The following is a 10,000-nucleotide window of genomic DNA, read 5'->3' as shown; positions in this document are numbered from 1 at the left end:
ATACACTTTGAACTGAATTGAATTGCAAATAGTCTTTTTAGTTGCTGTTCATTCTGTCCAGCAATTTTGTGACCTATGTGACTCGATATATAATATAATAATATATTTATTTATTTATTTATTTAAAAAGAGAGAGATAATTATGTAAGAAGCCTACACTAGTCTTTTGTCTACAACTGAAATAAAACCTCGTTCAATTTAGCCGAAAAACTTGAGGATGCGCCAAGGAAATCTGCCAGACGCCAATTGAGTCGCAGAGTGGAAACACTTGATTAAAATTCAACCGAGAGCCGGTGACACATCCCGGGGCGGTAAACCGGAGCCAATTAACACAACATCCCGAATCCGTGTCCAAGGAGACGAGAGTTCAGCATGAAACACCCGCTGCATCGTATGGTGATCAAACGGTGAGCCGTGCGTAATACTGGGTTAAAAGTCACCAAAGTGAACAAGTGGCAGCCAGTTATTTTAGTTTAAAAGACACCAAACGTCCGTTTAGAACCGTTCTTTGTGATGCAGACCTACCAAAGAGGTGACGGCAGCCTGCCGGTCCAGGACCCGGTAAACGCAGAGCGCGCACTCTCTCCCGCAGTCCGCTCCCGCCGCCAGCGCCAAACACGCGCCCATCACCAGCGTCCACAGTGAGCCCCCTCGCGCTGCCATCGCCTGCAGGGATGGATTTGACATTTTTATCATTTTAATGTTTGACAGACTGGAGAAAACATTGAGAAAAAGAAGTTCCTTTTAAATCTACACATTTTGTTGGTTTATCTTTATCTTATTAATAATCCATTGTGGCACGTTTCTAAATGTGTGAGACACACAACAGACGTGCAAAATCATCATCATCATATTCTGTTTATATTTACTTTCAATCAAAGCATTCTCTACAAATTAGACAGAAGACTGTCTGTGAGATGAAGGTGGAATACATCATTTCACTTGACTATATAAGAGGAAAAACACAAACCAAAACATTCAGAACTTGCCTGTGTCTTGTTTTCTGCTTAGTCAGAGCCCTCCGGAGTTGTCGCTGCAGCTGTAACTGTTGATAGTAACGCCTCGCACCGAATATACGTCCAACCGGCGGCGCGAGCCCAAGTCACCGGAGACGAGCGAGCGCAGTAGTGGAACCTGTCACGACGAGCCAATCAGCGCCCTGCAAAGTGGCACGGATGAACGACCACGCGGATCACGATGCCAAACATCTAGAAGGCTCAACATGAGAACTGTAGAATGTCTCTGCCTTCGCCTCTGATAGGCTTTAAGTAGTCCTTCTCACGTCATCTCAGATAACGTTCCTTCGTCAAAGGGGAAATCCATCAAGGTCTGACGCATTGGTTCCCCCCGGGGGTTTATGGGTATTTTATTGTGATGGTGAAGATAGCAGGTTACTGGAAAGTGGAGGTAGAGATGACTCTGATAGCGGCGACAGGCTAAGATAATAGTGATCATCTTTATTAAACGTTGTGTTGGCCTGGTAGCAGAGACACAGCTGCACCTTCAGAGGCTGAACGCCTGACAGGGAAACAGGGAAACTCAGATCCAGTAACCATATCTCAGCATACAGCAGAACCAAGGAGAACCAAGGAGAACCAAGGAGAACCAAGCCCACTATTACACACAGCAGAACCAAGCAGAACCAAGGAGAACCAAGCCCACTATTACACACAGCAGAACCAAGCAGAACCAAACAGACTATTACACACAGCAGAACCAAGCAGAACCAACTCCTTTTCTTGCTGTTGTAGTGAACGGCGGGGTAGGGCAGCTTGCCCTAAACGGGTATCAAACTCACAATCTTCTGCTTCCAAACCGACCACACTCGTTACAACACAAGGAGAACAACATAATGAGTTAACTCTCTTGGTGTTGTAGCTAGTGAGGCTGGTTTGGAGGTGGAAGATTGTGAGTTTCATACCCGCTTAGGGCTAACCCTAACCCTAACCCTAACCCTAACCCTTAGGGCAAGCTGCTCTACCCCGCTGTTCGCTACACGCTTTTCTTCCTGTATTGCTTCAGGAGGATATTATATATCTAAACAAACAGAGGAAGAAAATCCCAAGAACAGCAGTAAGAGAGACTCTGTCTGTCAGGATGAGGCCTTAAGGATGTTCAGCTCTGAGACTGCTGGACCCTTTGGTGCAGGATGAATGACTGGACCCACTCAGAAACTAACACAGCATTCAGCTTTTTAATTAAAACATGCTGACGGCCTTGTTTGCTATAAAACTTATTTTCCAGGAAAGAATTAACAAGCTACAGTTTTGATACGTTGAGGCAGTCAGTCAGTCAGTCAGTCAGTCAGTCAGTCAGTCAGACAGACAGTCAGTCAGTCAGTCAGTCAGACACACAGTCAGTCAGTCAGACAGACAGTCAGTCAGTCAGTCAGTCAGTCAGACAGACAGTCAGTCAGTCAGTCAGTCAGTCAGACAGACAGTCAGTCAGTCAGACAGACAGTCAGTCAGACAGACAGACAGACAGTCAGTCAGTCAGTCAGTCAGTCAGTCAGTCAGTTAGTCAGACAGTCAGTCAGTCAGACAGACAGTCAGTCAGTCAGTCAGTCAGTCAGTCAGACAGACAGTCAGTCAGTCAGTCAGTCAGTCAGTCAGACAGACAGTCAGTTCACATCATTCTGTTCCAAAGCTGTCTGTATCCTTATCATGAAACACATCCCTACAGATAGAGAGAGAGGGGGAGGAGATAGAAGAGAGGAGAGAGGGGAGGAAAGGAGGAGATAGAGAGGGAAGACAATAGAAAGAAGAGAGAGAGAAGACAATGTGATTTGGACAATTAGCTGTAATGAGTAGTTGATCCAGTGGCTGGCAGCAGACCGGAGGAGCTGGAATGGACTGAAGATTCTGTAGTTTAGAGAAGTCATCCAGAGTTGAGACAGCTCAGCTCAGCCCGACCTGCTGCCTGTCCCCCTGTCCTGCTGCCTGTCCCCCTGTCCTGCTGCCTGTCCCCCTGTCCTGCTGCCTGTCCCCCTGTCCTGCTGCCTGTCCCCCTGTCCTGCTGCCTGTCCACCTGTCCTGCTGCCTGTCCCCCTGTCCTGCTGCCTGTCCCCCTGTCCTGCTGCCTGTCCCCCTGTCCTGCTGCCTGTCCCCCTGTCCTGCTGCCTGTCCCCCTGTCCTGCTGCCTGTCCACCTGTCCTGCTGCCTGTCCCCCTGTCCTGCTGCCTGTCCCCCTGTCCTGCTGCCTGTCCCCCTGTCCTGCTGCCTGTCCCCCTGTCCTGCTGCCTGTCCCCCTGACCTGCTGCCCGTCCCCCTGTCCTGCTGCCTGTCCCCCTGTCCTGCTGCCCGTCCCCCTGTCCTGCTGCCTGTCCCCCTGTCCTGCTGCCTGTCCCCCTGTCCTGCTGCCTGTCCCCCTGTCCTGTGACGGACAGAGACACAGAGAGAGGCTAACCATGCTAATGATAATAGATGTCAATTTTGATCATGATGATGATTATGATTATGATGACAATTATGATTATGATGAAATTGCTGCAGATGCAATGGATGAATGCAGTGATGATGATAATGATGATAATGGTGATGATGATGATGGTGGTGGTGATGATGATGGTGACTGACCGCGTCACAGACACCCCTCCAGGCTTACGTAACCCCCCTCCCTCCCCCCTCCCTCCCCCGTGCCTCCCCCGTGCCTCTCCTGTGGAGGGGATATCTCTGGGCTCTTTCTAATAGCTGTTGTTTCAGATGATCTGTCGCCTCCCCCTGAGTCAGTCTGCTGCATGGCTAACAGACCACTGAGCTTCAATATGTCTCCTCTGCCCCTCTGACTCCCCCCCCCCCCGCCTCCCCCCTGCCCCTCTGACTCCCCCCCTGCCTCCCCCCTGCCTCCCCCTGCCTTCCCCTGCCTTCCCCCGGCCTCCCCCCTGCCTCCCCCTGCCTTCCCCTGCCTCCCCCTGCCTCCCCCCTGCCTCCCCCTGCCTTCCCCTGCCTCCCCCTGCCTCTCCTTGCCTCCCCCATGCCCCCCCTGCCTCCCCCCTGCCTCCCCCTGCCTCCCCCCTGTCCCTGCCTCCCTCTGCCTCCCCCTGCCTCCCCCCTGCCTCCCCCCGGCCTCCCCCCTGCCTCCCCCTGCCTTCCCCTGCCTCCCCCTGCCTCTCCCTGCCTCTCCTTGCCTCCCCCATGCCCCCCCTGCCTCCCCCCTGCCTCCCCCTGCCTCCCCCCTGTCCCTGCCTCCCTCTGCCTCCCCCTGCCTCCACCCTGCCTCCCCCCTGTCCCTCTGACTCCCTACCCAACACCTCTATTCTAATGGAAGTCTCTCTGCCTCCCCCCTACCTCCCCTCTCTCTCCCCCCTGCCTCCCCCTGCCTCCCCCTGCCTCCCCCCTGTCCCTCTGACTCCCTACCCAACACCTCTATTCTAATGGAAGTCTCTCTGCCTCACCCCTGCCTCCCCCTCCCTCCCCCTGCCTTCCCCCTGCCTCCCCCTTCCTCCCCCTGCCTTCCCCCTGCCTCCCCCGTGTCTCCCCCGTGTCTCCCCCTGCCTTCCCCTGCCTCCCCCCTGCCTCCCCCCTGCCTCCTCAGGGGTCTCTCTGTGACATCATGGCCCCCCCCCTGCCCCTCTCATCCCCGACCATCCACTATTGGACCTGTCTCTGTGACAGGGAGGAGAAGAGGCACATCTATTGTCTGACCCATGGATTTTCTTTTAAATCATGTCTCCTTTTCTTTAAACCAAACTATTACAAAACACTGTCTGCCTTTCCAACATAAACGTCTGAATTGACCTGAACTGGATGTGAACTACGTCGTTTCTTTACTTCTGGATTCAATAGAGATTTTTTTTATGTTGTTTTAAATGGCGGTCACTCCAATCCTGCTATACCCCATCTCCAGGGGAGGCTGGGGGAGGTAGAACACCAGGGGAGGCTGGGGGAGGTAGAACACCAGGGGAGGCTGGGGGAGGTAGAACACCAGGGGAGGCTGGTGGAGGTAGAACACCAGGGGAGGCTGGGGGAGGTAGAACACCAGGGGAGGCTGGTGGAGGTAGAACACCAGGGGAGGCTGAACAGTACCAGAGTAGGATAACCACACAAAAAATAACCTTAAACACAAACCAAAATAAACTTGGTGTTAGATTAGATTAGATTAGATTCAACTTTATTGTCATTGTGCAGAGTACAAGTACAGAGACAACGAAATGCAGTTAGCGTCTAACCAGAAGTGCAAAAAAGTGCAGTGTGAACAATATATACAGGTAGTGCAGTATAAGCAGTATATGAGCAGTATAAGTATAAGTATAAGTATAAGTATAAGTAGTGCAGTATAAGTATAAGTATCAGTATCAGTATAAGTATAAGTATCAGTATCAGTATAAGTATAAGTATCAGTATCAGTATAAGTATAAGTATAAGTATAAGTATAAGTATAAGTATAAGTATAAGTATAAGTATCAGTATAAGTATCAGTATAAGTATAAGTATCAGTATAAGTATCAGTATCAGTATAAGTATCAGTATAAGTATCAGTATCAGTATAAGTATAAGTATCAGTATAAGTATAAGTATAAGTATAAGTATAAGTATCAGTATCAGTATCAGTATAAGTATCAGTATCAGTATAAGTATAAGTATAAGTATAAGTAGTGCAGTATAAGTATAAGTATAAGTATAAGTATAAGTATAAGTATAAGTATAAGTATCAGTATAAGTATCAGTATAAGTATAAGTATCAGTATAAGTATCAGTATCAGTATAAGTATAAGTATAAGTATAAGTAGTGCAGTATAAGTATAAGTATAAGTAGTGCAGTATAAGTATAAGTATCAGTATCAGTATAAGTATAAGTATAAGTATAAGTATAAGTATAAGTATAAGTATAAGTATAAGTATAAGTATAAGTATCAGTATAAGTATAAGTATAAGTATCAGTATAAGTATCAGTATCAGTATAAGTATAAGTATAAGTATAAGTATAAGTATCAGTATAAGTATCAGTATAAGTATCAGTATAAGTATAAGTATCAGTATAAGTATCAGTATCAGTATAAGTATCAGTATAAGTATCAGTATCAGTATAAGTATAAGTATCAGTATAAGTATAAGTATCAGTATAAGTATCAGTATAAGTATAAGTATAAGTATCAGTATAAGTATAAGTATCAGTATAAGTATAAGTATCAGTATAAGTATAAGTATCAGTATAAGTATAAGTATAAGTATCAGTATCAGTATAAGTATCAGTATAAGTATCAGTATCAGTATAAGTATAAGTATCAGTATAAGTATAAGTATCAGTATAAGTATAAGTATAAGTATCAGTATAAGTATCAGTATCAGTATAAGTATCAGTATAAGTATCAGTATAAGTATCAGTATCAGTATAAGTATAAGTATAAGTATAAGTAGTGCAGTATAAGTATAAGTATAAGTATAAGTATAAGTATCAGTATAAGTATAAGTATAAGTATCAGTATAAGTATCAGTATCAGTATAAGTATAAGTATAAGTATAAGTATAAGTATCAGTATAAGTATCAGTATAAGTATCAGTATAAGTATAAGTATCAGTATAAGTATCAGTATCAGTATAAGTATCAGTATAAGTATCAGTATCAGTATAAGTATAAGTATCAGTATAAGTATAAGTATCAGTATAAGTATCAGTATAAGTATAAGTATAAGTATCAGTATAAGTATAAGTATCAGTATAAGTATCAGTATCAGTATAAGTATCAGTATAAGTATCAGTATAAGTATCAGTATCAGTATAAGTATAAGTATAAGTATAAGTAGTGCAGTATAAGTATAAGTATAAGTATAAGTATAAGTATAAGTATAAGTATAAGTATCAGTATAAGTATCAGTATAAGTATAAGTATCAGTATAAGTATAAGTATAAGTATAAGTATAAGTATAAGTATAAGTATCAGTATAAGTATCAGTATAAGTATAAGTATAAGTATAAGTATAAGTATAAGTATAAGTATAAGTATAAGTATAAGTATCAGTATAAGTATAAGTATAAGTATAAGTATAAGTATAAGTATCAGTATAAGTATCAGTATAAGTATAAGTATAAGTATAAGTATAAGTATAAGTATCAGTATAAGTATCAGTATAAGTATAAGTATCAGTATCAGTATAAGTATAAGTATAAGTATCAGTATCAGTATAAGTATAAGTATCAGTATAAGTATAAGTATAAGTATAAGTATAAGTATCAGTATCAGTATCAGTATAAGTATCAGTATCAGTATAAGTATAAGTATAAGTATAAGTAGTGCAGTATAAGTATAAGTATAAGTATAAGTATAAGTATAAGTATAAGTATCAGTATAAGTATCAGTATAAGTATAAGTATCAGTATCAGTATAAGTATAAGTATAAGTATAAGTATAAGTATAAGTATCAGTATCAGTATAAGTATAAGTATAAGTATAAGTATCAGTATCAGTATCAGTATAAGTATCAGTATCAGTATAAGTATAAGTATAAGTATAAGTAGTGCAGTATAAGTATAAGTATAAGTATAAGTATAAGTATAAGTATAAGTATAAGTATCAGTATAAGTATCAGTATCAGTATAAGTATCAGTATCAGTATAAGTATAAGTATAAGTATAAGTAGTGCAGTATAAGTATAAGTATAAGTAGTGCAGTATAAGTATAAGTATCAGTATCAGTATCAGTATAAGTATAAGTATAAGTATAAGTAGTGCAGTATAAGTATAAGTATAAGTAGTGCAGTATAAGTATAAGTATCAGTATCAGTATAAGTATAAGTATCAGTATCAGTATAAGTATAAGTATAAGTATAAGTATAAGTATAAGTATAAGTATAAGTATAAGTATAAGTATCAGTATAAGTATAAGTATAAGTATCAGTATAAGTATCAGTATCAGTATAAGTATAAGTATCAGTATAAGTATAAGTATAAGTATAAGTATAAGTATAAGTATAAGTATAAGTATAAGTATAAGTATAAGTATCAGTATAAGTATAAGTATCAGTATAAGTATCAGTATCAGTATAAGTATAAGTATCAGTATAAGTATAAGTATAAGTATAAGTATAAGTATAAGTATAAGTATAAGTATAAGTATAAGTATAAGTATCAGTATAAGTATCAGTATAAGTATAAGTATCAGTATCAGTATAAGTATAAGTATAAGTATAAGTATAAGTATAAGTATCAGTATCAGTATCAGTATAAGTATCAGTATCAGTATCAGTATAAGTATAAGTATAAGTAGTGCAGTATAAGTATAAGTATAAGTATAAGTATAAGTATAAGTATAAGTATAAGTATCAGTATAAGTATCAGTATCAGTATAAGTATCAGTATCAGTATAAGTATAAGTATAAGTATAAGTAGTGCAGTATAAGTATAAGTATAAGTAGTGCAGTATAAGTATAAGTATCAGTATCAGTATAAGTATAAGTATAAGTATAAGTATAAGTATAAGTATAAGTATAAGTATAAGTAGTGCAGTATAAGTATAAGTATAAGTATAAGTATAAGTATAAGTATAAGTATCAGTATAAGTATAAGTAGTGCAGTATAAGTATAAGTATAAGTATAAGTATAAGTATAAGTATAAGTATAAGTATCAGTATAAGTATCAGTATCAGTATAAGTATAAGTATCAGTATAAGTATCAGTATAAGTATAAGTAGTGCAGTATAAGTATAAGTATAAGTATAAGTATAAGTATAAGTATAAGTATAAGTATCAGTATAAGTATCAGTATCAGTATAAGTATCAGTATCAGTATAAGTATAAGTATAAGTATAAGTAGTGCAGTATAAGTATAAGTATAAGTAGTGCAGTATAAGTATAAGTATCAGTATCAGTATAAGTATAAGTATAAGTATAAGTATAAGTATAAGTATAAGTATAAGTATAAGTATAAGTATAAGTATAAGTATCAGTATAAGTATAAGTATAAGTATCAGTATAAGTATCAGTATCAGTATAAGTATAAGTATCAGTATAAGTATAAGTATAAGTATAAGTATAAGTATAAGTATAAGTATAAGTATAAGTATCAGTATAAGTATAAGTATAAGTATAAGTATAAGTATAAGTATAAGTATAAGTATAAGTATCAGTATCAGTATAAGTATAAGTATAAGTAGTGCAGTATAAGTATAAGTATAAGTATAAGTATAAGTATAAGTATAAGTATAAGTATCAGTATAAGTATCAGTATAAGTATAAGTATCAGTATAAGTATCAGTATCAGTATAAGTATAAGTATAAGTATAAGTAGTGCAGTATAAGTATAAGTATAAGTAGTGCAGTATAAGTATAAGTATCAGTATCAGTATAAGTATCAGTATCAGTATAAGTATAAGTATCAGTATCAGTATAAGTATAAGTATCAGTATCAGTATAAGTATCAGTATCAGTATAAGTATAAGTATCAGTATCAGTATAAGTATCAGTATCAGTATAAGTATCAGTATCAGTATAAGTATCAGTATCAGTATAAGTATCAGTATCAGTATAAGTATAAGTATCAGTATCAGTATAAGTATAAGTATCAGTATAAGTATCAGTATCAGTATAAGTATCAGTATCAGTATAAGTATCAGTATCAGTATAAGTATCAGTATCAGTATAAGTATAAGTATCAGTATCAGTATAAGTATCAGTATCAGTATAAGTATAAGTATCAGTATAAGTATCAGTATCAGTATAAGTATCAGTATCAGTATAAGTATCAGTATAAGTATAAGTATAAGTATAAGTATAAGTATAAGTATAAGTAGTGCAGTATCAGTATAAGTATAAGTATCAGTATAAGTATAAGTAGTGCAGTATAAGTATAAGTATAAGTATAAGTATAAGTATAAGTATAAGTATCAGTATAAGTAGTGCAGTATAAGTATAAGTAGTGCAGTGTAGCAGTATATGTATTAACAGTAACATTATAAGCAGAATAAATAGAATGCAGTATGAACAGTATAAGCAGCATATGAGCTGTATAGGCAATGCAGTATAGCAGTATATATGTATTAACAGTAACATTAAAGCAGAGTAAATAA

At 38.5% G+C, this 10,000-nt stretch overlaps 1 protein-coding gene across 1 annotated transcript in view; it reads right to left on the bottom strand.

Moving 5' to 3' along the window:
- The window catches only part of penka (proenkephalin a), a gene marked incomplete at both ends in the record, with an annotated part of 13,579 nt that overhangs the window by 2,762 nt on the left and 817 nt on the right, over positions 1–10,000 (bottom strand).

The sequence above is a fragment of the Argentina silus genome, assembly GCF_951799395.1.
Source record: "Argentina silus genome assembly, chromosome: 22".
Classification (NCBI taxonomy): domain Eukaryota; kingdom Metazoa; phylum Chordata; class Actinopteri; order Argentiniformes; family Argentinidae; genus Argentina; species Argentina silus.
This window is presented reverse-complemented; position numbering and strand designations above follow the sequence as displayed.